The 26,677-nt window shown below is 48.7% G+C and overlaps 1 protein-coding gene across 3 annotated transcripts in view; it reads left to right on the top strand.

Moving 5' to 3' along the window:
* The first annotated feature begins 1,295 nt into the window (after positions 1-1,295).
* The window catches only part of CNTN4 (contactin 4), a 270,420-nt gene continuing 245,038 nt past the window's right edge, over positions 1,296-26,677 (top strand). For all 3 annotated transcript variants that reach the window (XM_032120664.1, XM_032120665.1, XM_032120663.1), the window contains exon 1: positions 1,296-1,386. The gene's annotated coding sequence lies outside the window, so the exon portion shown is untranslated. The remainder of the gene's footprint in view (positions 1,387-26,677) is intronic.

The raw sequence follows: 26,677 nt of genomic DNA, 5'->3' as shown, positions 1-26,677 counted from the left end.
CTGCAGAGCTGACCCCTGCATGGGGTTCTGCTGGGACAGCCACCCTCCTGAGCTGCCCAGGCTGCTTCCCAAGGTTTTGGATGGATCCTTTGGGAGCGAGGAGGTGTGTGGATAAAGAGGCTCTGATAGATGGTGATGAAACACCTGAGTGCAGGCACGTGGAGGAGGAACCTGCGAGCAGCAGTAAATGCCAACCCAACCTGCACTAACGTTAATTGTCATTCAGCTTCTATCGACGTGCAGTTTATTAAACCATAAAGCAAGGCAGCAAGCACAGAGAGCAACTCTAGAGATAATTAAACATAATAAGGGTTTCGTTTAATCCCTCAAAACCCAGGGGAGGCACAGTTAAGACTGAATACCCTCTTCTCACTGCAAGGCATTTTTTTGCACAGGCATTTAAGAGCACTTCCCGGGACAGGATTTCGGGACAGGGGGAAAGGTAGGTCCCACCCTCACTTCTGAGTACTCTTTTTCTTTTCTCCGTGCCTTTACACTACGCCGCTTATTAAGCCTGGACTCCTGACTTTCAAAGCAGTTTGCGGCTCATCATTTGCATTGCAGCAGCAAGCAGAGACCCTGAGGAGGGAACCTGAGGAAGGTTTGGGAGCATCGCTGGGCACAGGGACAGCCAGCAGAGCTTGGGAGCAGCAGGGCTGGCACCCAGGTGCGCTGTGCTCGCAGGCTCATCTCCCTCACAACACGCGCAGTTCTTGGATGAGGAGGAACGGGAAGGGGATGAAGGGAGACGATGGGTTCGAAGGGCTGAGCGAGAGGGTGGCAGAGCAGGCGGGTGAGGAGAGGCTCCCTTTACAGAGCGAGATAATTACGGCAAATCTGGGATTAAAACCGGAGGGCAACGCGCGGAGGGGAAAATTAAAAAAAAAAAAAAAAAAAAGCCGCTAGCGGTAATTTGGGACTCTGTGATCTCCCATAGTGGGACCGGGGCTGGTCGGGGATGGGGGAAAAGCGGGGAGCGCGACGGGAACGGGCTCGGAGCTGCCCGGGATGCAGGTGGAGCCGCGGGAGCGCGAAGAGCCGCACCTGCGCTGCAGCACAGCGAGCCGGGGGCAGGGCGGGGGACGCTGCCCGCGGGGCTGGGACCGAGCGCTGCCGCACGGCCGCGGGCGGGCACCGGGCGGGCACCGGCGGGGCAGGAAGGGTTAACGCGGCCGCCGCCGCTCCGCCGCCCGCCCCCGCGCACGGCGGGGCCGGGGGTGGGGTCTGCGCGGAGCCCGCCCGGCTCCCGCCGCTGCCGCTCAATGCTGCGGCCGCGGGGCTGCGGGAGCCGCGCTCGCCGCGCACCTCGGGGCTGCGGGGCCGCGCAGGAGCGCCCGCACCCGCGGAGCCGCGCCGGGCCGGGCATGTCTCCCCCTCCCCGCCCAGGTAAGCGCGGCTCGGCACGGCGAGGAGGGAGGCAGGTTTAAAACGGGGGGGGGGGGGAAAAAAAAAAAAAGAAAAAAGATAAATAAGGAAATTTTAAGCAAGGCTGCGGCGCGAGGGAGGGAGAGCGCGGCCGGAAGGGCTCGGAGCGCGGTGCCCGCCGGGGTCCCCCCGGTGCTCCCGGAGCGCGGGGCTGCCGCGGGGTGCGGGCTGTGCTGCGGAGCCGTGCGGAGCCGTGCTCGGGGTCGCGCAGAGCCGGCCCGGGTGGGGATGGCTGCGGCTCCCCGGGCACGGAGCGGGTCCATCCCTGAGCGAGCGCGGGTCCATCCCGGAGTGAGCGCGGGGATAATCCCGCCAGGCTGCTCCAGGCGCACGCAGAACTTTTTGCTGGCTCCAGCCGCGTTCCCGGCTGGAGTTGGAGCTCCTTTTGCTTTCCCCAGGCTGCTGCTGCTCCCGTGCCGTGAGGAACATACTGCAGCGTGTTGTTTTATTTATCCCAGACAGGAACGGCTTGCTATCGAAACTACAAATTAAAGGATGCCGCTTGCATAACAAGTGGCAATAGTTTGTACCTTACATACTAATTACCCGTCACCTTTTAGGCTAAGCCAAAGAGGGACTTTTTTTTCCCGAGGAGGGCTCGTTCGATAGAGCAGCCTGATGTCTTGGAGCCACGTATTCCTCTCCCTCGCTGGATTAATGTGGGCAGAGGATTAAGAGCCAGCATGTTGATGAGGCACCTGAGGTGCGGGGAAGCAGGGGACGTTTGGCTGCAGGGAGAAGTCAGTTTTTTGTGGTTGTGCTTGCACATCCTCCGGTTTCCATGGATCGGTTCAGGACCTGCATCCCAGCGGATAAATCACTGAGGTGGGAGCAGGGGCTGGTGGCAGCTCCTCTTGTGATGGTCGCGACACTCGGGAGCTCCTTTCCAACATCCAGCAGCCCCTGCCCCGCAGTGAGTGGGTGGGTGGCTGTTCCCCCGTGCTGGCAGGGAGCCCAGGGGGTGCCGTGACCCATCCCATGGGCATCGTGGCTGTTGGAGCCCCTTCCCTGGTGCCTCTGGCTCCTGCAGCAGCTCCAGCCCAGGTGTGCAGGTGATGCTCCAGCCGGGGTTCCACAGCCAGCACCGGGCGTGGGGAGCAGGATGCTGGGGGCCTGCACTTGAGGGGGTCCCTCAGAAGCCTTACCTGCTACTTTCCTGGCCAGGAAACGGAATTTTTCTTCTTTTCTGGACCTGAGGAGCTGCATTTTTACCCTGCGTTTGTAAGTCCCTGAAAACTGCTTAAATGGCTCTTGAATAATCCTTCAAAGTCACCTCCCCTCTTAAATCTAATACCAAAAGGACTCACTTTACATGGCTAATCCCTCTTTTCCTTGCCATACAGCCTCATTTAGAGGTGGGCACACCACTAATTTTCCCAAAGCAGCCTGCTAGAGACAATGGCTTCCACTGGCTGCAGCAACCTGTCCCTCCCGTGCTGAACTCTGGGCACAGCTGAATCCCTCTGACAAGATTTTGGGGGATCTCAAGAGGTGGCCCTTTGCAGGAAGCCACCCCAAACTCTGGGTGTATTTCCCTTTTGGGAGGCTCTGAGGGTCTCCTGCCCCAAGCAGCCCCTGCCTGGAGACAGCTCTTGGCTGGTTAGAGTGGAGGGAAGCAAGCAGGGTGTGCCTGCAGGTAGTTAGAGTTGAATGATCCTGGCAAAACTCTGGAATTTGTAGGATTTTCCCATCTTTACCTTCTGCAATAGAGCTGAGCTCTCTTCTCGCCCATCTGGCGCTCCCAGAATTTTAAGCTTGTTCTGTTCTCCACAATGACAAAACGTGTGTTGGGAATGTGAATGACAGCACAGCTCACCTGTGCAGGCAGCCTCCTGGAAAATGGGATGAGATGCTGCAGCCTCCAAAGCCTGGCTTTCCATGGGTTAACAGGGATGTCTGGAGCTCCCAGCCCCTCACCTGAGCTCACCAGCGGTGGCTGAGGAGGGCAGGAGTGCCTTCAGTGTGGTCTGCGTGGTGGGAGGGGGTGAGGGGTGGCGTGTCCTTTCCCCTGGGCCACAGGGACATCTCTGGTGCTGGGGTGGGTGTCTCTGAGACCACAACCATCCTTCTCCAGGGTGTCCTGGCTTGATTTTTCCAGTGTTAATCCCTCCAGTGCTTGACTCTTGAGTGCTGATTTTCAGCCCTTGGCTGAGGAGCTTTTATTCCAGAGGGGAGGGCAGCAGCAGTGGCAGCCAGTGAGCAGCTGCTGAGAGCCCACTTGGTTCCCAAACTTGCACCTCCTCGTGCATTAAAGTCTTTCTTGCTGCTGTCCAGGTCTTTATTTACTGGGATGAAGATTCCTTGCATTTCAAACTCACCCCATGTTACCCCATGAGGGCCAGCTGGAAATCAGGGGTGAGCTCATGTAAAATTTCTCCTGGAGATGCAAAACTTCAGAGGCATTTTGTAAATGTTCTGGTGCCACGTGACTTATTTACCTTGGCTTCGGGAGTTGGCTTTGTCTGACAGTTCTGTGGCGTTAACTTGATTTTAAAATGAATATGTGAAACTCAGAGGTAAGGACGAGGCAGAGTGAAGGAAGGATATTACCCCCGAGATGGACAGATCAGTGCCTTTTTATTTGCTCTCATGGTCTTGGTTAATTGTTTGGTGAGCGTGCTGGAGGGGCTGGTCCCCATCAGGGCAGGGTGGGCACAGCCCTGGTGCCAAGCAGGCAGCTCCCAGGATGCAGACGGAGCAGGAGAAGCTGCTGCTTAAAAATACTCTGCTGCCTTTGAAAGTTCATAAATCATCACGGGTCTATTTTTAGCCCTGTTAGAATAGAGCAAGTCTGGGGTTTCTTCCCATACCTTCCCTCGGTGGCCTGGGATGACCTGGTGAAGTCTCTGCAGAAGCAGTTCCCTCTCTCCCTTTGATGTCTGGTGACCTGGTGCTCAGCCCCATGGTCACACAGAGGATTCAGCTGTCTTTGGAGAAGCTTTGGTGCAACAGTTGGGAATTTTCCTTCCCACTGGGAGTCTCTGCCACTTGGTGGGTGAGTGATGCTCAGCCCCTGACAGGAAGGTAATCACAAACACAGAAAAGTGCCATGAATCACGCCAAATCCACAAATGTCAGCTGCGAGTTGCGGGCCAGGCGTGCTGCCAAGGCTGAAACTTGCACACATCTTCACTGGTATCTGCCACGGTGGTTACTCGAGTATAAATACGAATATCATGACAGCAGTGATTCATTCTTTGTATTATTAGCAAAGCAAATATATAATGATGACACCCATATGATTTACTGTTTCATGCCAGTGCACAACTCTTCCTGCCTCCTCCTCCCAGCAGCCACCAAAAGTGGGGATACTCAAAGGAAATGTGTCAAATCTGTGTCAAATCTGCTTCTAATCTGAACACAAATGAGCTTCACATTCGCTATGAACCAAGAGAGCAGCATTTTCTGCACTAAACAGGGTTCTGAGTGTGTTGATGTTGGGAAATAACTCCATTCTTTGCTGTTCCCTGGGTACAGTCATTTTATCGCAATCTGCAGGGTAAAAATCTATCCCAGCCCGACACCAAGAAAAAGAAAGATTTGTTGGGGTGTTTTTAATTGCTGGGTTAAATCAATGAAAGTCAAGCCCTCAGAACCATCAGGGTCAAAGCATTTAGAAAACAATCTGGTGACTGTCACGTGCATAGTTCAGCTTTAGGAAGGTGGAGCAGAAGGGGAAGTTTTGCCTCTGCAACATAAATTGGGATTTTTGCTTGGGGCTGTAATCACAGCATAGATGCATCAGCATGTGGCCTCCAGTGAGGTAAGTGATGCACTTATTCCACTTCAGAAGGACTCCAAAAAAAATCATCTGCAACCATTTAATTTTCAAAATGGCAGGGATTCTTTAAAAAATTGTGTTAAAGGTTTCAAAAACGAGGTTCTGCCACGTTTGTTTCTTCTGTTAATTCTCCCCCAAGCTCCCAGTTGTTCAGCTGCTGATGCTGTATTCCTTGAAGACTTGCCGGAGATGTCTCAGATCTGGCCAAGCATCTTTATTCATGTTCTAGTCTAGCCAGTACCAAGTTCTCCTGAGATATGTTATACCACGGATAAAAGAAAAGCACCAGGATGGTTCTTCCCCACCTTTTCTCCTCTTCGGTTTCTGGATTCAGTGAGACTCAGTCCTTGTTAACCCTCTCTTGGGGCTTTCCCCAATTCTCCTTTGAGAGCAAGACGTGCTTGAAAGACCCCACGGTCAGGCTTGGCTTTCTCCAGATTTCCAGGAGCCCAGTCAGCCCTGAGCTGCTCCTAGCTCCAGACTGATTCGCTCCTCCAGAAGTTCTGTCAGTGTTGTATCTTTGTTGGCCTCGGGCGAAATCTGTGTTTAGCATTTATTTATTTATATAAATGTTTAGCCGAGGAGGAGCTGTGGTGTTAAAGCCCAATTGACATGAGGCTTAGCAGGTCGTTGCGTTTAATCAGAGCCTAAGAAGGGGAACAAAGGCCATCCCGGGGTGATTTCGGTGGGAAAACCTCTCTTGTGGAGGGTGAATGGTGCTGCATGGCAATCACCTCCCTGGGGTTTTTAACCCATCTCTAAGTGCATGGTTTCTTAAGCTCCTCTTATTCAGATCACAGAAGACTTCCAGACAACAAAACACCATTTGCATCTCTGTGCTCCCAGTGATAGGAGTGTGGAGACCCAAAAAGCCGTCAGGGAGAGCCCAAGGGCTGCTGGGGCTTCGCAGGGCACAGCTTTCCCTGCTCTTTGTTCCTGCTGGTGATTCCCATCCCTCATTTTTACACCTTTCCAGCTATAGCTGGAACATCTGGAGCAGAGGGGTCTTCATCCAGTTTGATCGCTGGCCCTTGGTTTGGGTTCTTCACCTCATACAAACAGCACCGAGGAACTTCCATCAAATAAGATATCTCTTCATTCACTGCTACCTTGCTCAGTGGTCAAAACTCTATCTCCTCTTGTCATGAATGAATGGATGAATCTTTTTGGCTTTGTCTCCCAGTCTTTTGAAAATAAATAAATAAAACCCCCTCTGAACAGCACTCAACTCCCAGCTTTTTAAAAGAGTTACTTAGCATAAGAGCAGAACATTTGCCTAAGAGGGTTTCAGTCCAAGAATGACTTTTCATATTTAATTGATCTGTATTGTTCAATTAGGGAGATGGATCATGCCCTCTGTTTTGCATGTATCGCTGGAAGCAGAAATGAATGAAATATGAAGCACAGCAGAGCAGTGATTTCAGACTGGATCTGCTCCTAGTGACGCACAAAGCAGGATTTCCATCCCGGCCTGGGTCTGTGGGAGCAAACAGGGATTGTGTAAATTCATCAGTTACCTTTGCCTTACTAATGAGTCTGAATTACAACATTTGTTCTTATTCTGCTCAGAACTCAGTAACCTTTTTGTTCTAAATCCTATTTATAAGCACCCCAGCTCCTGAATTTGTTGTCGGGAGTATCCCCGTGTGTTGTGCTTTTCTGGGAACAGCTGGCTCGGGCTTCCAAGCCCCTCCAGCTTCCCAGACTCAGGAGTGTGCTGAGCATCCCGGCAGTGCCAGCACAGGCAGGAGTGACACGGGTCCCACAGGGTGGCAGCACTCAGCCCGCTGCTCTGATCCCGCGGAGCAGCCCACAGCCAGCCCGGAGCAGTGGGAACACCCTGCTCCACAACCCGGGATAAGGCAGGACAGGGCTTTAGCTGGGTAGGGGATTTAGCACCTCTAACCCCAATTGCTACACTGGAATTTTCTCAGCATCCCTAACTCTGAGGAACTGACACAAAAATGCATCAAATTTCTCCTTGGAATATCCTGTCATTGTCGGGATTGTGTGCTCAGTACCCCCCTTGTTTTCCCTGCTTTTCCACCCGCTGCTTTCCCTCTTTCCTTGCCCAGCCGGATGCAGCAGCTCCTCCCACGTTTTGGCTGACAGGTACAGCATTTGTGGCTGGCTCAGCATCACCCTCTGCCTGCTCCTCCCCAGCTCCTCTGGCTTCCACACAGAATGAACAGGAGAACCGGAGGATTCCTGTGCTGGATGCAGCACGTTCCAGGTCACTGATAAAAAGTGCTGATTATCTGTGAGGAATGATTTTAAACCTCGCAGGGATGCCTGTCCATGAGCAGTGAGTGCATGGCTTGCCCAGGGAAGCTGTCCTGGGAGTTCTTGGCACAAGGGATCGCTTCTCCGTGCCATTCTACTGCTTGGGGACATGCAGAAGGCTTCCTAGGGGTGTACATGCTTCTGTTCAGGAGAGCTTGGTGTTAATCCAGTTCCTAAATCCACGCCCCTGAGTTTTCACGGGATCAGGCAGGTTTTGTTGTGGTGGGCAGGGATGAGGGCTGTGGGCAGGGAGGACAGAACTGAGCATCCTTCCCTCTCTGCCCTGGGGTCCTCAGCACAGCAAAGCCATGGAGCTGCTGGAGCAGATCCAGAGGAGCCCATGGAGCCCCTCTGCTCTGGAGCCAGGCTGGGAGAGCTGGGTGTGCTCACCTGGAGAGGAGAAGGCTCCAGGGAGAGCTCCGAGCCCCTTGCAGGGCCTAAAGGGGCTCCAGGAGAACTGGAGAAGGACTGGAGACAAGGGCTGGAGGGACAGGACACAGGGAATGGCTTTCCAGTGCCAGAGGGCAGGGCTGGATGGGAGATTGGGAAGAAATTCCTGTCCATGAGGGTGGGGAGGGGCTGGGATGGAATTCCCAGAGCAGTTGTGGCTGCCCCTGGATCCCTGGCAGTGCCCAAGGCCAGGCTGGACATTGGGGCTTGGAGCAGCCTGGGACAGTGGGAGGTGTCCCTGCCCATGGCAGGGGTGGCACAGGATGAGTTTTAACGCCCCTTCCAACCCAAACCATTCCATGGCTCTCTGGTGATCTCTGCCACCCCAACAATATTTCCATATTGTTTCCCAGCACTTCCCATGGAGTATGAAATGACCACATCACGCATTGCTCCCCCAGGGAGGCAGGGATGGGGGAAGCAGGTGCGGAGCAACCCCAAGAGTGAGGCTGGGGCTCTCCCAGGGAGCACCAGGAATGTGCTGGTTTGAGCCAGAGAATTCCTCAGGTGAACTCCGTGTTTAATGGGTCTCTCCTAATCGCAGGTTTAGGGACGAAACACTGGCCAAACACATCTGAGGAGGGAGAGTGCAGAACGTGGCTCGACTCAATATTTTCTCTAGTCAAGTGGAAAAAAGGAAGCCTCACATGAAAAAGCTGGAAAGGTCAAACTAATTTGTACTTGTGTGATAATGGGTAATACCTCTATTGTTTATGAAGCCTGCAGAATCCTTCCTGTGCTAACCACTGTCATCTATCTGATGGTGACTTGGAGAAATTAAAAATGAAGCAGCAATTGTTCCACCCTCTTCATGCCTTAATCTGCTTTGGGTGAGGATTCCTTTGAACAGCTCCGTGCTCTTTATAAATGAGATGGGGTGAAATTTGCTCACTTCTCTTGTCTGCTGTGGATGAAGGAAGGAGATGGTTTTAAACAAAAAAAGATTAATACTGAGGTTGAGAAGAGCCAGACTGAAACCCTGCCTGTGTCTTGCTGCTTAAGCATTCTGCCTGTGCTCCCCTGGTTCTTTATTTTGCTGCAGTCTTTTCTGTTTATTTACCAGGGTAAGTGGGAATGTTATATGCACGTCCAGCTCCTGCTATCAAAACTGGGATTGGCAAGCTCCAAATGCCCCACGGTGCTGCCTCACTCACCCAGGCAGACGTGTGGCTCCTTTTAGCAGCCCCTTTAGGAAGTTGTGTGAGTTTTCCTGGGATTCTGGTTCCTTTCCAGGGAGCGATGACATTACCACCCTGCATAATTTTCCATGGAACAATAGGGAACTGTGTGGGGAGTCCCTCCTGCTCGTGCTCAGCACCAAGTGTGAGCTCCAGAGGAGTGCATTTGCCAGGCTTATCGCTGAGACATTTAATATCTGCAATGATTTAGTAGATCAAATTCTGGAGTTTGGGGCTGGCCGTAGCTGCATCCGTCATTGTTGCAGAACCTTGACAGTGAACAAAAGGTGCTGCAGGGAACCATAACTCACCCAGCAAATTAATGGGTTCCCAGCCTTGCTTGCTCAGCTAAATGGGGCCTGGGAGCCCTGTGGTCTCACTGGCCAAGAGTTTTCCACAAAAAGTGTGTGGGTTTGGAACGGGCCTGTCCTGCATTCCCAGAGGGATGGGGAGAGCACAGCTGCCCTGCCCAGCTGGCTGGGACTGGTGCTTTCCACTGGTGGTGAAAGTGGGGATAAAACCCCTCCAGCCTGTGAGCTCTTCTGGGAACCTGATGCAATTGTTTTAAAGGAATTTCCTTTTAGTGGGGGTCCACAGCAAAAAAAGGGTTTGGTTGAGAAAGTTTTGTCAGATTTTATGATGTCACACTAAGAGCTGTGAGCACAGGATGGCACAGGTCACCGAGCACCACTGGTAACTTTTGCCACTGGGAGGAAGGTGCACTGTGAGGAGATCCTTGATCACATTCCAATGAGCAGGAAGTGCTGGAACATTCCTGGAGGGATTTAAGAGCTGTGTGGATGTGGCACTTGAGGAGATGGGTGAGCAGTGGCCTTGGCAGTGCTGGGAAATGGTTGGACTTTATGAGTTTAGAGGTTTTTTCCAACTGAAATTCCGTGGCAGGTCACCTCCCTGGCCATGGTTTTGCTCTTACTAGTTTTTTTCTGATTCTGCCTCTCTTGCTGATGGATGATCCCAGTTCCTGAGAAGGTTCCAGTCCTCTCTGAGTTGCCAAACTACTTGGCATAGTGGCAGGCAGGGCGTAGCTGAGAAATTCGGGATGAGGAGAGATGATGCTCTGACATCACACTTGGGGTGTGATTTGAGGCAGTGGGAGGTTGACCTTGTTTGCAGCCACCAGCAGCTCCTGGAACTTGGATTTTGGGAATTACCAAGCCCTTCATGGTGGAAAGCTGCCTGTACCTTTGGTAATTGGCTTAATCACCCTCCAGGGTGATTAAGTTAAACATGGAGCAGAGATGGAGGGGGTGGGTGGTGGTGCAAAGGGGGTTGGAACTGTGAGATTTGCCCCAAAAGGGCCCCAGAAAATGTGCAGAATTGGGGAACTGCTCAGCACCACCCCTGCAGGGTTTTGGCCACATCAGGCAGCTCTGTGAGCTCTGAACTCGCACTTCTGGAGTCTAAAATGACTCTGCAGCTCTTGGCAGGTTCAGGCCCAGAGAAGTCAGGAAGTCCTGAGGTTTCTGGCGTAAATCTGTGGGTTTGTGCTCCCAGTCATGCCCAGTTTATCCCTAGACAGCAGCTCTGCTCCCATAGCCAGCTGCATCAGCACTCACTGTATCTCAGAGCCATTTTATTATTAGGATTATTATTGTATTTTCGAACCATTACCTAAAATACAGAACCACTGCCCCTAGAAAAGCGGATTATCCTTTCCTCGATAACTAATTTTATTCCACTCAGGAAAATTTGATTCAGATTTCTGAAACATTGCCACTAAGCAGCTTTCTAAGCAGAGTTGCAGTGCATGACCAAATTAAATTCATGTAGGGAGAAGGGAAATGTTGTTGTTGCAAGTGTCCAAAGGGGTTGGAATGAAAATAATCTTATAGATCAAACTTAAGTAGAGTTCAGATGTTGTGGAGGGAGCTCAGGTCTGTACTTGGAAAATCCCATCTGCCAAAAATAAACTTTGGGGTCATGTTTTAAAATGGCATTTCTAGTCCTGGACCATCCAGCTTCTCTCTCCAGGACCTGTGTGTGGCACAGATCTTGCAAAGGAGTTTGGGCTGTGTGAATCTGCTCAGTAAAAACAAAAAGAATTTAAAAAGAAAGGTGGGGGAATGCTCTTTGAGGCTTTATAAAACCCTTCCCTGCACCAGCCTGAGGTGGCAGATCCTGTCTCTCTGTGACTTTTGAGTAAGTTTGGCCTAAATTTTGTCTCAAACCCAGCATCTCCAGGAGAAAATACCTCATGAATTCTGCAGTTTGAGGCAGAGCAGTTGGAACCAAACTGGAGAACTGGTTTGACCCTTCTTACTGTAGGCTCTGAATGGACTTCGAATCCCAGGTCTTTAGTGATCCTTGTGGAATTCTCCCGAGCTGGTTCTGTGCTGTTTTATTGCAGATGAAGAGCTGAGATGCACGAGATGCTCAGAGATACCGAGATAGTTAAGAACTGGAATTTCTAGAAAGTTCTGCCCAAATTCTTCGTATTTTAGGGTACTGAGCAATTGGAAGAAATAAGTTTATGGCAAAGGAGGAATTTTAGCACTGACTTCTTTCCTTCTCCCCCATGGATTGCATCATAACTCTGTCTGATGCTTTAAAGATTTAATTATTTTTGCACCTGTGGCTTTGCTTTAGATCAGTCTTTCCCTGCTCATGGGATTCAGGGTGTCACTGAATTCTTGCTTTCAAATAATGAATACCTGGGACTGAAAGTGGTTTGGTTTTGTTTTTTTTTTTTAAATGCAATCAAATATGATTTAGCTGACTAAAACATTATGAATAGACCTAAGCATTCACACAGAAATACTTGAGAATATCTATACCAATGTAATGTCATCCATTAGCGTTGTGTGAAATATAAAATATCATCCAATATTTAAATCCAACTGCAGTGAATCCTCTATAACTGCACTGACAGAACCTAAATTTAGTAACTAATTAAATTCCATGGAACAGAAGAATGCATTTCTCCATTTCTTGTAAGGACAAAGATTTGGAGTGTTAGCTGTACTTCTATTTTTATATCACTGAGTAGACTTTGATATAGCTATAACTATATACCTGTGGGGTTTTTTTATTTCTACATCTATATTTCAGGATCTCTGCTGAGAAGGCCCCAAAGTCCAGCTCAGACCCCTCTGTGAGGGTGCTGCTGATGGAGGTGGTTGAGCTCAGGGAGTGGAAGGGATCATTCCCAGCCCAGCCAGGTCTGGGTCCACACCCACTGTGTGCTCAGAGCATCCAAAACTACTCATTTCACCCCAAAAGTCAATTCAGGCATTTTCTTTCCCAGCCACTTCCTCTGGCTGTGGAAGATTCCAGCTTTAAGGCCGTGGTGAAATTAAGTGTGGACCCAGGATCAGGGCCAAACACTTTAAATAAATGATGGACAGCTTGATTTCTTTAGCCTCGCTAAAGTAAGCTGAGGTTCAGACAAACAGGGAGCTGACTGAGGTGTTTAGTTGGGGGGAAAAAAGCCCTTTGAATTCCACTGATTTCCCACAGCATTAACTCAGCACTAGGAAAAATAACTCGAGAGGATCACGGAATGCTTTGGGTTGAAAGGGACCTTAAACATCATCTGATTTCAGGGGCAGGGCCATGGGCAGGGACACCTCCCACTGTCCCAGGCTGCTCCAAGCCCCAATGTCCAGCCTGGCCTTGGGCACTGCCAGGGATCCAGGGGCAGCCCCAGCTGCTCTGGGCACCCTGTGCCAGGGCCTCCCCACCTTCCCTCACAGGGAGGGATTTCTTCCCAATATCCCATCTCCTGCTGCCCTCTGGCAGTGGGAAGCCATTCCCCTTGTCCTGTCAATCCAAGCCCTTTTAATTCTGTTCAGGCTCTTTGGATTCTTTTGTAGGCAAAAAGAAAAAGGAATCCTCTTATACGAAATATATCATCTGAAAAGGACAAAGCAGAAAAGTTGTCATTGCTCTCTGTGAGCTAAAGTTGGCCAAGTATCCCAAGGCTGCTTTGACTTTTGTGTAATTGTTGTGAATTTTTATAAATAAATAATACAACTGGAATAGCTGCATTTCCCATAACACCTGGCAGGGTGTGCAGGTGTGAGCCAATGCAAGAGGCAAAGAATTCGAAGTTACTGACCCAGACATGGTGTAAGCTGAGAAGAAAAGGCAAGCAGAGACCAAACAAGCAAACAGCAGAAGGAGCAGCAGCTAATGAGCATCCATGGTTTGATTGCTTAATGGGGCTGTGGTCTTGAGGCTGGTCTGGAGGAAGGATGTGACTTGGACAGGCAGGATGTGCAGGGAAGTGGGATTAATTCATTGCAGGACGAGCAGGAAATGTGTGTCTGTGTTGGAGGGCTCCTCATATTCCACTCCTGCAAATGGCTCCATCTATTAGCTGGAAATAGCAGCGAGGCAGACAGGGCAGAGTTAGGCTGGGCTTAGCAGGGAGGAGCCTGAGGAGAGGCAGGGATGTGCTGTAGCTCAGAGGAACTTTCTGCTTTCTGGAAACTTCCCTTGGAGCAGTTCCTTTCGCTGGTGGAATATGGCAGTGAAACAGGACACTCCTGAGAATTCATTTATGGGGCTGTTTGTTTTCGCTAATGACACAAGATACCAACTTCTTAAAAATTCTCAGAGCTATGAAAGTGGTCAGAGCAGCAAACATGCTTTGATCCCAAATGCCTTTTTTCCCTTCTCTGTATTTTTTATAATCCTTTGGCTCTTTGGGTCACGTTACAAGTTTAAACACTTCCTTATCCTTTTCTGGATCTGAACTTGTTTGGAAATCATAAATCTGTCTTTGAGGTGGCTTTGATGGCTTCGGGAAGGCAGTGGAGTGATGCTGTGGTGGTAGAATGGGTGGGCTGGATCCAGGGGAGCATTTCCAGCTCCCAAACTTGATGGCAAATTGGCCCAGCCCCTCGGAATCCTCAGTCACGGCCGAGTTCACAAACCTTTACAATCCCTCCACATGTTCACAAGGCTGCTAACACAAACACAAAAGCACTGTGAGGGGGTTTTTTTCAGCCCAGTACTCCTGGCTGGAAATGAATTCCTGCTGTTGTCACCTCATTCATTATCCTCGTCATGAAGAAATAGGTGGTGCAGCCTTCTGCTGTGAAGGTCCCCCGTCTGTTCATCGCCTTAGCCACTGTCACTCATCCCCTTCATTCCTGAACCTTATCATTCTGTATTCCAGGTGTTGGATTTGATCCATCCATCATCTGTCAGTGACTTGCCAGAGACCCCCGGACACTTCAGGATGCATTTTCCATGCAGGTCCTGCCAGAGGAGAGGAATATTAAGCAGGGAGGGCTGGGCAAATCACACACTTGCTCCTTTTTTGCTGTACTTCAGATTAGCCTTTTTCAGAGCTTTTCCCCCAAAAGAGAAGCTGAGAATTTGCAATGGATCATTTTGGACTTGTGAGGAGCTTGTGGGTTTATTTCTATGGATGGACAAACCCTCCTGTCTCACACTGGATTGATAAAACACATCGAGGAGAACTCTGCTCCTCATTATCCAAATAAAAGGAGGGTAAAACTTTGCCCACCGTTTTTTTTTCAGCTGAACTTGGTGATCAGGCTCAGAGAGAGGTTTCCATGGTGCACATGGTTTCCTTTTTCCAAGGACAGCGGTTTCCCGTGGTGCATTTGCTGCTATTGTGTTTAATGGTCACTGCCCTGCAGGTTGAGCAGTCACTCCCCACACCTTGGAGCTTGTGAATGCATTTTCATATTTTAAATCAACATTAGCAAGGGAAAATCCATTATTTGCCCTGGGCTGCTTATGATTTTTAATTTTTTCATGCTGAAATACAGGTTATGCTGCAGGATCTGGTCTGTTCTAGCAGTCAGCTGTGTTATTTGATAACTTTGGGTATTGATTCCTTACATCACCTGCTCCTTACTCACTTATTATATTCCATTTCCATTCCTCCTTCTTCTGTAGAAGTACAAAATGAAAACCTGGTAGCAGTTTCTCGCTTTATTCATTTTCCTTTTCCCTGTTGGAGCCTCATGGATTTCATTCCTTGTCTGTTTACTGAGGACTTTGCCTTTCTCCTTGAACAGGAAGATTCTGACTTAAGAACATTAAACTTTCAATAGAGATTATGTTAATAATATAAAAATATAGGGCCATACTTGTAGCTAAGCAATGTCCAGAGGGCGCCCCATCCCTGGCAGTGTCCAAGGCTGGGCTGGACAGGGCTTGGAGTATCCTGGGATGGTGGAAGGTGTCCCTGCCCATGGAAGGTGTCCCTGCCCATGGCAGGAGGTGGAATGAGACAATCTCTAAGGTCCCTTCCAACCCCAACCACTCCACAGTTCCATGATCCTTAACCAGCCAGGATGCAGCTGAATTTCCAGCATCACTTTCTACACCTTTCCCCTTCCCTTGGCCCCACGAGTGCTACACTTGTGCACAGCCAGGGAGCCCTGGGAACTCATTCCTGATGCCCAGGACTCCTCCCTGGCTCAGGCATTGGGGATGGACCTGCCAGGATCCATCGCTTCCCAGTTTGACATCTTATTATTCTTTCCATTCCCTCAGGAGGGAGAATGTCACAGTGTCATCCCGAGAGCCTGTTCCTTCTCCGTGACTTCCTCCAGGTCATTTCTGTGCTGGTGGTGAGAGGCTGGAGCCCAGGGATGCTTCTCCTCCCTGCCCCTTCCTGCTCTCCCACTCCCTGGGAAGAGCTGCCCTCGCTGGAACGCCGCCAGCTGTTGCTTCTTGCATTGTTTCATTTCAGCCCTGTGCTGAAATCCTCCTCTCTTGTTCCATCTGAAGTAATTAATTAGTCCAATTTCCATTTTTAAATTTAACTCGAGCTCGGGAAAAATTTGCCAGCCCTGCCAAAGTGCTGACATGTGTTTTACCAGAGATTTGTTAGGGAAGTCTTTAAAAATAATTCCCAGATAAAAGTCAAGTGCAGCGAACAAAATGTCGAAATAATCTGAAGTGGCCCTGAATATTTGGTTTGTGTCGATGAAAAATGGGTAATGTGTTCTGGAGAGAAACAGGATGCAAGATTCTTATTATTCTTATTAATTATCCTTAAACCTCTTGGGTTTGGCCTTGCTGCAGGAGATGCTGAACATCTCCCAAAGCAGTGAGATCTGGAGGTGAGATTTGGTACAATATCATTAAACACCTCAGCTCCTGGGTGACCTCACACCTTTGCTCAGCTGGTACCTCGGGGGATGTCACCCCTCCAGTGGGCACAGGTCACTGACCATGGATTCGCTGCTTTTTATCCACTTGCTGTGGCTAAATAAGGACAAAGTGTGAAAAATCAGGAAGGAAATGATGTTTCCAAGCTCTGTGTTTAATCTCCAGGTGGTTCCATCCCGTGCGTGCTCGGGCAGAGTCGTTCCTCGGCTGCCCTCGTTAGAGCTGTCCCTTTAAATGACTGTCACTGTGCCCTGACAACACTTAAGCCATTACCTTGTTAAATATTGCCTGCTTAAAACACATCTCGGGGTGATTTGACAAATGGCTTTCTTCAGTGTAATGTGGAAGAGGAGCTAAATGAGTTAGGAAATGTTAATGTGTCCGTGTTCTTCCCAGATAACCAGTTGCCCTTGGGACAGTATCAATAAGTGGCATTTATGTGATATTATGAATGTGTTAATTATGTGTAGACAAAATAACGAGTAAGCAAAGGTCAAGGACAAATGCAGAAACATGCATCAAAGAGCTTCTAATATTTAAGTCATTACCATTATTGAATATTCAGCATCATTTAAATTCTGAGCGTCTTTTTCATTGCTTATTTTTCAGGCCGCAAACTGAACAACTTCGAGGGCTGTGCAAGTGTTTTGTGCCAAAACTCAGCACTGCTCCAGCAGTAGCTGGGCTGGTTTTCTCCATACCCTGGAGAACCGCCAGGTGGAATTTGGGGTTGGTTTCCACTTGGAGATGTAACCTTGTGACGCTTTCTGCTCTAAATTTGAGATGAAGGAAAGGTGGCCGTGCTGGCTGTTAAACTGCTGAACCTTGAAACTCGATGCAAATCAAAACAAAATGCTCCAGAGACCCTAAATACCCAACTTTGCCCCAGTTCACTGCGCTGCTCCTTATCACTGTGCTTTTACAAAGAACAGGCTGGAGAGTTGAGCCTTTGCTTTTTACTCCCGGCCATGAGGATAAAGCCCTTTTTGGCAGGGAATCTGCTGGAATCCAGTGGGTTTTGTACGTGAGGCAAGACAGAATGTAGCTGATCAATACAGCCATTAATTAGAATTAAAGGCTCAGCCATGGTTTTTGCTTTTACATATTGACATCTGGCAAAACCGTTAAAAAGTCAGTAAGGGTCTAAAAGTTACTATCAGGTTACCCAGTGAGGAGCAGCAGCGAAGCCTCCTCCATCTCTCAGGAACTCCTCTCGCAGGTGCCTGGAGAAATCTCCCTCCCAAACAAGCTGCTGTTCATACATGAAATATTCATGTTATGACATCAAACCATGCTGCACATTATTTCGGTGCAGTAGGCCAAAATTAGATTCACATTTTATTTTGCTTATAAATGCCTGTCAGAGTTGCTAAATCAGTTTGTCTTTGCTGTCTTGAAATGGTGTCAGTTTGAATTTCCTTCACGCTGCATATTGTTTTGGGCAAAGGCACATTCCTTCTCCATCCGACATGGAGTGCCTTGTGCTCTTTAAATAAAGCAGGAAAAGCCCAATAATTAAGATTATTTAAAAAAAAAACCCTCTCTGGGGTGGCAGCTTGGCCTTTTTTAAGGTGATAGAGAAGCTACCAAATGCTGATGCATCGTGATAGTTGACTATTTCCATGTGCAAATATCACTTTATGGATTATTTAATGGTTGTAGGGTATATAACAGGGCGTCCTGAACTCTTGCGCTGATGGAAGTAGAGAGAAGCTTTGAGCAGCAGGTTATGAGTTCCTCAATACAGCTGAGGAGGAATCAGATGATTCCATGGTTGTAACTACCCTGCTCCAGGGAGGATCTGCATCCTTCAGGCTGGACCAGTGGGGCTGGGGAGGAATTAGAGCAGGAAGGAGGATTTAGGGGTTTGTCTGAGCTGTCTTAAGGCACAAACCCCAGTTAGCAGCCCTCAGCTCCCTCAGCCCACTCCCTGCCATGCACAGGCAGCTGACAGGGCTGTGACCTCGTCCTTTAGCTCAGGAGCCAGGGGAATTCATTCACTGTTAGATTTTTGATGCTCTGATACACCATTCATGCATAAATAATCTCATCTTAGTTATCCTGATGCTAAAAAAAAATTTAAAAAGCTTCTGTCCCCAGTCTGCCAGATATTTGCATTAGAAATATCCCATCAGAGGAGCTGTGCATGCTTGAAAGCATCCATTATCTTCTCCCCTCTCCCCTGGGTTCCTGTCTCCCCCCTGGGCCTGCAGCTCCATCCCTTCGGGCATCGCTCCCAGCTGTGCCCCACGCTGCTCCAGCCCCAGGGTCTGCCATGGAGACAACACAGATCTCCTCACCAGCCACTTGGGTGGATATTTACATGTTTCTTTATTATTTAAAAGCAGCCTTTGAAACTTTACCCTTCCTCCTTTTCCACTCTAAGTGCTGCTGAAGTTTTTTTCACATAAAAGCGAGCTGTCTTGTGATTTTTTTAATTCCCCTGGATTTTCCTTGGTCTTTTAGCATCATTCTTTTGAGTTAATACCAGTAGGTTTTGTAAAGTAGGGGTGAGTAGTCTGTGTAAAGTAAAGGTGTATAGTTTGTGTAAGGTAGGAGCATGTACTTCGCTGATGTTGCTGTTTTCATACTTTGAATAACATCAGCATATAATTCATAATCTAACAGTATAATTAATTTCATGGAATATGATCCAAAAAAGCATTGCAACTGAGGTATAAATCCTTGGGATTACCCTCAGCAGTGGCTGGGGGATGTCCAGCAGGTCTGGAGCGAGGAGCAGAGGCTGGATGAGCACAGGCCAGCACACCTCCCACAGTGGGAACTGGTGAGGAGCTGCAGGTCCTGCACCCCCTGCTTCCAACTCCATTCTCATCCTCTCTCTCCTCCTTTTGAGATCCCTGGAGTGCCCCTGTGCCTCCTTGATGTGCTCCCAGTTGTTTTCAAGTACCTGCTTTTAAGCTAAAATCCCCTCTGCAAAGCTCCCCCCAGCCCGGCCAAACCCCCGCGCAGCTCTTCCTGAAAAGTGAGGCCCTCGTGATGAGCTCCTGCATTTTCCATTAGGAGAAACCTTCCAAAAAGATTCTTTTTCCCAATGATCTCTTGATAGCTGGCAGTTTCCTGCATCATTTCTTATACAGAAGTGGTTCTTCGAGGTGTTTTGCTCTGGTAACTGCAGCCTTGGAGCTGGCTTGTCACTGTTTCCAGCCTGAGGGCTGGTGGTGTATTTCTTGCTCAGGTCACCTCATCTTTTGTGTGCTTCTGTATTTTCCTGCTTGCCTTTGTGGGTTTTTTTGGTCTATTCCTTTGGGGTCCGAGAGTCTTTGAGCTTGAACAATGTGACTGATCTGAGCTGTGTTTTAATCCAATGATAAATAGTTAATTTTGGAGGTTTCGGTTGACAGCAAAGCCGCCTTGGAGTGTCAGGCTGCGAGGAGACTTCAGTTTCCTTCTCTGATCAGATAAGGAGCAGATATTTCCTGTAAGTCCTCCCCCAGTGCTCCAGTCCTACCGTTAGAGCACTAAGTCAGATACATGACACCCAATTTCACAGTAATTCCTGAGGAAAAAGCACATTATATTTTTTTAATGGGCTTCCCAGGACTTATTTTGTTTCTTCCTGATGAATATGAATTCCAGTGAGTTCATCTGAATTCTGACCTTCAGATACACAAAGGTCTGGGGGTTCTGAAGCAAGAATATGGTCTTTAAAATCATGTGCTCTCCATGTGAATGCTGTCTTCTCTTCCCATGAAATCCTCATGGAGTGCAGGAATAAAACCGCTTTGAGTGCTCCAAAATTCATCGGTGTGTTTATTACGAACCACTCACATCTTGCAGAAATGCTATTTGTGTCAACATGACCTGTGCCAACCTTTTCCTCTCCAAGTGGCTTTGTTTGGATTGTGTGCTGCCGGTAGGATCACCGCTTCTCTTCGTCTCCTTTTCCTCTGATTGCCAAGGAGCGCCAGGCACATCCCAGAAACTTCTCCTAATGTGCTGCGCCAGGCCTTCCCGAGCAACCTGGCTGAATAAATATCCATTGAATAACTGGAGAATGCATTCAGATTCTTTTTATTTTGATTTATGTTCTATCTTCCTACCTGTGCATCTCCCAGAGTAATTGCCAGTTTTCACCTCCTACAGAGAGATATAATAGAGCTGAAGAATAAGTAAAATGTGCTCTGTTTCTCCCTCTCTCTCTCGCTTTTGTAAGGGAGCCTTTATACTCTCACACTCATAATTTGCAAACTGAAAATCAGCACCTCATTCCCAGCTGGCCTTGCTGGAAGGAGCTGCTTGGATGCTTCCTGCGTCCCCTGTCCTTGTGCCAATGCCAGCACAGGGACACCTGGACATGCAGCCCACTCTGCTGTGTGACATCAGGGTGTCCCAAATGCACAGGGAGCTGGGATCCAGTGTGTTCCTTGTCCCAGAGCTGGTGTCCTCCATCCCAGAGCTGGTGTCCCCTATCCCAGAGGTTGTGTTCCCCATCCCAGAGCTGCTATTCCCTCTCCCAGAGCTGCTGTTGCCACGCTCCACCAGCAGCCGCTATCCCTGCTCCTGCCAGCACCCAGCTCTCCCCGGATCACCCGCCGTGTCCCCGGGATGGGTGGCAGGCTCCTCTCTGTCACCTGGCAGAGGGTGCAGGGGCTGGCTGCTGCGTGGAACACCTCTGTGTGTTAGTGAAGGGCTGTGTGAGATCTGAGAGCTCCTGAAGCGCTGCTCTCACAGCTCTGCAGGGGCCTTTGCTTAATCTCACCAATAATAAGGTCACCTGGGTGTAGCAGCAGCTTTCCATCAATTAGTGCAGCCACGCTCCTAACGAGCCATGTCTAATCACACGTGTTTAACCCCCAGGTGACACAGCCCGGCTTGCTGCCTGACCTGCAGGTCCCAGAGGCAATAATTTCGTATTTTGTAAGCAAAAAATGTAATATTAATAAAGATTTCCAGTGGAGTGGCCCTGTCTTCTGCACAAGGACTGCACTGTAGGTATGGAATGGTTTGGGTTGAAAGGGACCTCAAAGCCCATCCAGTGCCACCCCTGCCATGGGCAGGGACACCTCCCGCTGTCCCAGGCTGCTCCAAACCCTCTCCAACCTGGCCTTCATCTTCCACCTGACCCCTCAAGGAAAGGAAACCTTTTCTTGTGAACCTTTCCTTCCCACATGGAGCAAAACACAAGCTCCAGGTGACCTCACGTGCTGCTCACGGTGGGATTTTCCCAACTTTCTGCTTCCCTGTGGCCATAAACGTGGGAAGACCTCAGTGCATGTGGAGGGGGTGTCTCACTCACCACAGGTATCTGTGACCCCCCTCTCTGTGCCTCTGCTGGGTTAGGTCAGGGGTTAGTTTAGGCTTTGCATTTGATCTCCGTTCAGCTCTCTGCAGCATCAAGAGAGAGCCTGACCTGTGCACCTTTGATCACCCTTCCAGCTCAGGATATTCTGTGAACATCCCCCAGGTTTTGGCTTGGAAAGGTGTGGTGGTAAAGCTGTGACACAGGGGAAAAGCATTCACTTGCCAGAAAGGATTTTCAAAGCTATCGGAGTGTTTGGTTTGGATTTACAAATTACTGACAAAAAAACCAAAATAGTGACACGGTTCTAGTTTGAAATAACAACTTTTCTCCTCACAAAATGGCATGTTATGGGAGCCCACGATAATCCTGCATCATTGTGGCTCCCAGCAGGGGAAAAAATAGTCATAAAATTACCATTCTGCTTGAAATTCACTCTCTGAACACCCTGAAAATCCTGAAGATCTCATGTAGGGATGCATTCAGTGCTGCTTAAGCAAGAGATTCCTCCAGATTGTCCAGTCCTTGAGCACTTTCCATTGGATCTGTTCATGCTTCAAACCTGTGGAGCGCTCATGTGTCATTGGGAGGTGTAAAAACCTCAGAAACAATTAAGACCTCAGTTTCTAATAACCCTTCTGGCACCATTTTTACCTTTATTGAGGAAATAATAAAAAATTAGCCATTTAGGTTACAAAATTGGCCTCTTTTTGCACGCTGCAGTTGTAATTTCAATCAGCACATGCCTTAACAGCCCTAGGAGGAATTCATTATTTCTGTAGCCACAGCATGGTGTCTTTTCTCCTTCCACTTGGACTACATTTCTTGCCATTTGCAGGATAAAGTTTGAAAAGTTTAATTATAGAATGGAAAAGAAAGGGTCGTGAAACAGAAAGCAAAAAAAAAAAATCTCCACTCTTGCAGATTTGTTATAAATGGTTGAGGTTGGCCTTGATGTTCTGAGGGATTATAAGAAAGGACAGGTTGCTGCTCTCTTCCTACCTTGTATTGCCACATAGCTGCCTAATTTGGCATTAATTAAGTGTTAAATTATCTGCAGGAGTTCTGGCTTTTAGGTCAGGTGCATTTAAGCCGAGCTGTCCCCTCATCAGTGGTGACAGCAGGGCTAAAACCAAGCCGTGAGTCAGGTTTAGTGACCACAAAGCCGAGCCTAGGAACTGCTGCACGCCATCCCAAATCAGCCCAAGAGGCTCGGAATGACTAATAAAACCCATCCTCAATGCGGGAAGAAATAAACATCATTACAAGGTCAGTGCTGCTAAATTGCTGTCCTCGCTGTATCATCGGAAAGTAATGAGAAACACCTTCAACCTCACAGAGGAGTCAATCGAAAATCAGCAAACAACCACCGCAGACATCCTTTTTTCCAGAAGCAAGCAGGGATGAGGTCTGGGATAACACAAACACTCGCACCCAGGCACGCACAACCTTTCGGAAAAGGACAAATGCATCCCGGTAATCAGCAAAGCCACCCACTGCTGTTATTTTATCAATAGATGGTGGATTTGCCTTCTGCGTGTTGGCGAAATAATGAAAAAATCCCGGGATTTGGAAGGCGTAAAATTGCAGACAATTTATGTTTATAGCCGGAGCCGGTCACACAAGTGACGGTAAATGGAGTGCCGGATGGAGCTGAGAGGAGAGGGAGAGGGAAATGCGAGGGGAGAAAAGGGGCTGGAAATTCCTCTCTCCAGAGCTAATCAGAACTGAGGGTCCTGTTGCCAGCAGCGGGGAGAGCGTTCCAGATAACGCAGGGATGGGAATGACAGGAGAATCACGTCGGAAAGAGCAGCAAAGGGGGAGTGTGCTGGCTCAAAACACCGTCACCGCGTGCCTGCCTCTGTCAGCCGGGTGGGTACCACCTGTACCACCTCCTTTTACCTATTGATGGAGGGAAAACTCCGCGATTGACTCTCACACCTAGCAGCCAACGCGGCATTCCAAATGTAATCGCTCTAATTTGCGATTGTAAACCTCCCGTTATCAATTAATTTACATTGTACGAGGAGCTATCTGATTATCTTTGTGCGGGGCTGTATTTACGGTGCGATTTAATTGTGAGTAATTAGCACGTAATTGCGGAGGGTTATTTATAGCCGGTAGAGAAAGGGGTGCATTTATGTGCAGTTAAAATAATTGCAGCTGAGAGCAAATCTTTTGACTCTTCCTCCTTTTGGATGCGTCTGACAGTTTGTCTGGCCAAAATTGTTGTCTGGGCAAAGATGGGACTCCTTGGGATGGGTTTGGTTGACTTCTCTTTTACATTTAAAGATATTTTCTCCGCCTCCTAATCCCACCCTGCCCTTCCTTGAAAAGGGAGTGTGTCGCAGGGCTGGATGTGGGCAGGATGAATCCCGGTGAGCCGGTGACCTCCGTGCCTGGCACGGGTGGGCGCTGCCGGTGTAGCAGCTCTAACACAAAAACCCCATTACAGTAATTCCCACTCAGGGTGCACTTCATGAATGCCCCCAAGGGCAATGGTGGCTTTCATGTCCAGCACTAGTGATGATGATTTTATTCCCCTTGCTGCCATCCTCAACCCTCCACCACCCCTCTTAGGCTCCACTTTACAGCCACAGCTGCTTCTCCGCCTCCAGAATTTGTCCTTTTAAAAGAAATCCAGTGTTTTCTGAGCATTAGCATTGCAGAGGAGCTCTGATTCGCAGCTCAGGGGTTTTGTCCTCCCTGGGTCTGGGATGTGTCTGCTGGCAAGGGCTGGGATGGAGAAGGGAGATGCCCCACGCTGCTGCTTGCTCAAGGCCACTTCCTTAGCATTTGGGGATCTCTGATCTGAAGGCCTGGGAGAGTATTTGGAATTCTGAGTAGCATCAAGGAGATCTCATGGGATAGTCCCTGTCTCCTCTAGGGCTGGAGCTGCCGGGGCCTGGGTAATGAGGGGCTTGGCTCTGCTTCAGCTGCTGAGACCCCCGAATTTAAAAGGATTTTCTCTCTGCTCGAAGGAGAGCATCTTTTCTGTGCTCACTGCTGCTTCTGCATTCAGCAAAAGAGCTCCCAGGCACGGCACTGCCAGAGTCCCGTTGTGCAGGAATGAGATGCCGTCGGATCATCTCCTGTAGGGCTGACGGAGCAGCTCAGGAGGTTCCTCTCCTGTCCCACATAAGCCACCAGTAGGAATCAAAGCCACGTTTCCACTCATTTTCTTCCTCTTGGAGCATTTCTGTACCCCAGCATTCCCAGCCAGGTGGAAGTAATGAAGAAGATAATGGTGCAGCTGGGCAGGGCTGGGTGGGCTGACACCCACCTGGAGCAGGGGGAGGAGGTGGGGCTGCAGGAGCTCTTTATAGAAGGTGCTGGTGGAGAACTCCAGACTCTGCTGCTCTGAGCTGTGGGGCAGAGCAGAAGGGGCTCCCAGGACCTGTCCTGGCTTTGTTGAATCAGGGGGAAGCTCTCAGGGAGGTGCTGGGGGGGCCTTTAGGGAGTTGAGGAAGGTGGTGGAGTAAGAATTTGGCCTGAAGGGAGCATGTGTCTCTGTGAGGATTGGGGCTGGGTGGTTGCTCTGGTCAGGGTCAGGCTCTGTGTTTGTTTGTGCCTCTGGTGAGCTCTGTTTCACACAGCTTTATTTACCCTCCAACAATACCTCCTGTGTGGGTCCCTTGGTAAAACTGATGTTGTTATGTAGATAATGCTTTGGTCTCTTGAAAATGAGGCTCATGTGGATCATCTTGGGGTGCTGTTGCCCCCAGAAAGGTGTCTCTAACATCTACTGGTTTTCTCCCTTGGAAATAAGGATTATTTTGTATTGAGAACAATCTTGGAGCTGGGTTCTCCTGCTTTAGGATTTATTTGCATCTTGGGTTGCAAACCATGAGCATCACACTAATGATGGTGGTCAGCTGAGTTTGGGTGTCAGAACCTTAGAGGATCTTTTAGTTAAGTCCTGACCAAACTCTACAAAAGCACAGTGAGGTCTTTTCTATTGCTAGGCTGGAGTAGTTGTACATAAAGAAAATTTACCCAGTGCAAAGCAGCCTCACAGTGTTTTTTACTGGAGCTTTTGCTTTGTGTGTTCCTGTATCTCCCTTCTGTGGCATTTACTGCTTAATTCCTTCCATTCTATTACATCTATTTATGTATTTGTATTTTTACATTTCTGTTTCCATGCATTTTATTAAGCCTATGAAAAGAATACTGAAAAGGAAAAGGAGCAGTTTATTTCTTAAATAGCAACTTCTTTTAGACACTTAGGCCATTTCCCTGTGTCTTGATCCATTGCTCAGAGCTCTGGGGGTGATCAGCCAGGAGATTTTTCCCCAAAAGAATCTCCCTGAAGCTCCTACTTTGAGATGGCCCAACCCAAACCATGAGCTGCTCTACCTTTGAGGATTGGTTAATGTCTTTAATGTGGCACAGAAGTGATCAAACTCAACTTATCAGATGTTTAAATAGTCAGGGGGGAGGGGGAAATTGGGTTTGTTCATCAAAATAGGCACAGAATGGTTACAAAACCAGGTGAGCTTTAGGCTTGTGGCTCTAATTCCAAGCAGCTGAATCCCTGAGCAGCCTCATCCCACGGAGTGCTGGCTCAGGCTGAGGTTTCTGTGGATTAGGGAGTTTATGACCTGTGTAAAAATGTCAAGTCAAACAGCTGCCTACTAAATAATTCAGCATATTGATAGAATGATGGCTTTGAAGATGGAGATGTTGGACTTAACTCTTTCAGGAGGGGCAGTGGATCTGCTGCACTTGGCTCCAGCTGGGTCCTGGCAGGATCCCTGGTGTTCCGTGTCACCTTTGAGCTGAGGATTCCAGTAGAATTAAAACTGAGAGTTAAATTGATTTGACACCAATGGGAATTTTAATTAAGTGCATTTTTCAGTAGAACTGGCTAAAAGACCCAAAATCCTAGGATAAAAATGGGTTTATTTGCAGAATCCTCAAACTTTTTTGTTTTGAAAAGGACAAATTATAACCAACTTATTTTTTTCAGGAAGAGCAAATACACTTGTCAGAATCAGAACTTATATAAAATTTGCTTTCTCCTTAAGATATTTGTAGGAAAAGATTGATCTGCCCAGCTTATTTTCTCTTGAACATTTTCTAGGCAGCTTTGTTGCAGTAATAGAGACTTCAGACCTAAAGCCAGCCTCTGATTTATGTAGCTGTAACAAAACTGTTTGGTGACTTTCTGCTTTACTT

This window comes from Corvus moneduloides, chromosome 11 (assembly GCF_009650955.1).
Source record: "Corvus moneduloides isolate bCorMon1 chromosome 11, bCorMon1.pri, whole genome shotgun sequence".
NCBI classification, from domain to species: Eukaryota; Metazoa; Chordata; class Aves; order Passeriformes; family Corvidae; genus Corvus; species Corvus moneduloides.
Note: the sequence above shows the minus strand (reverse complement) of the source record. Positions and strands in the feature narration are given on the sequence as shown.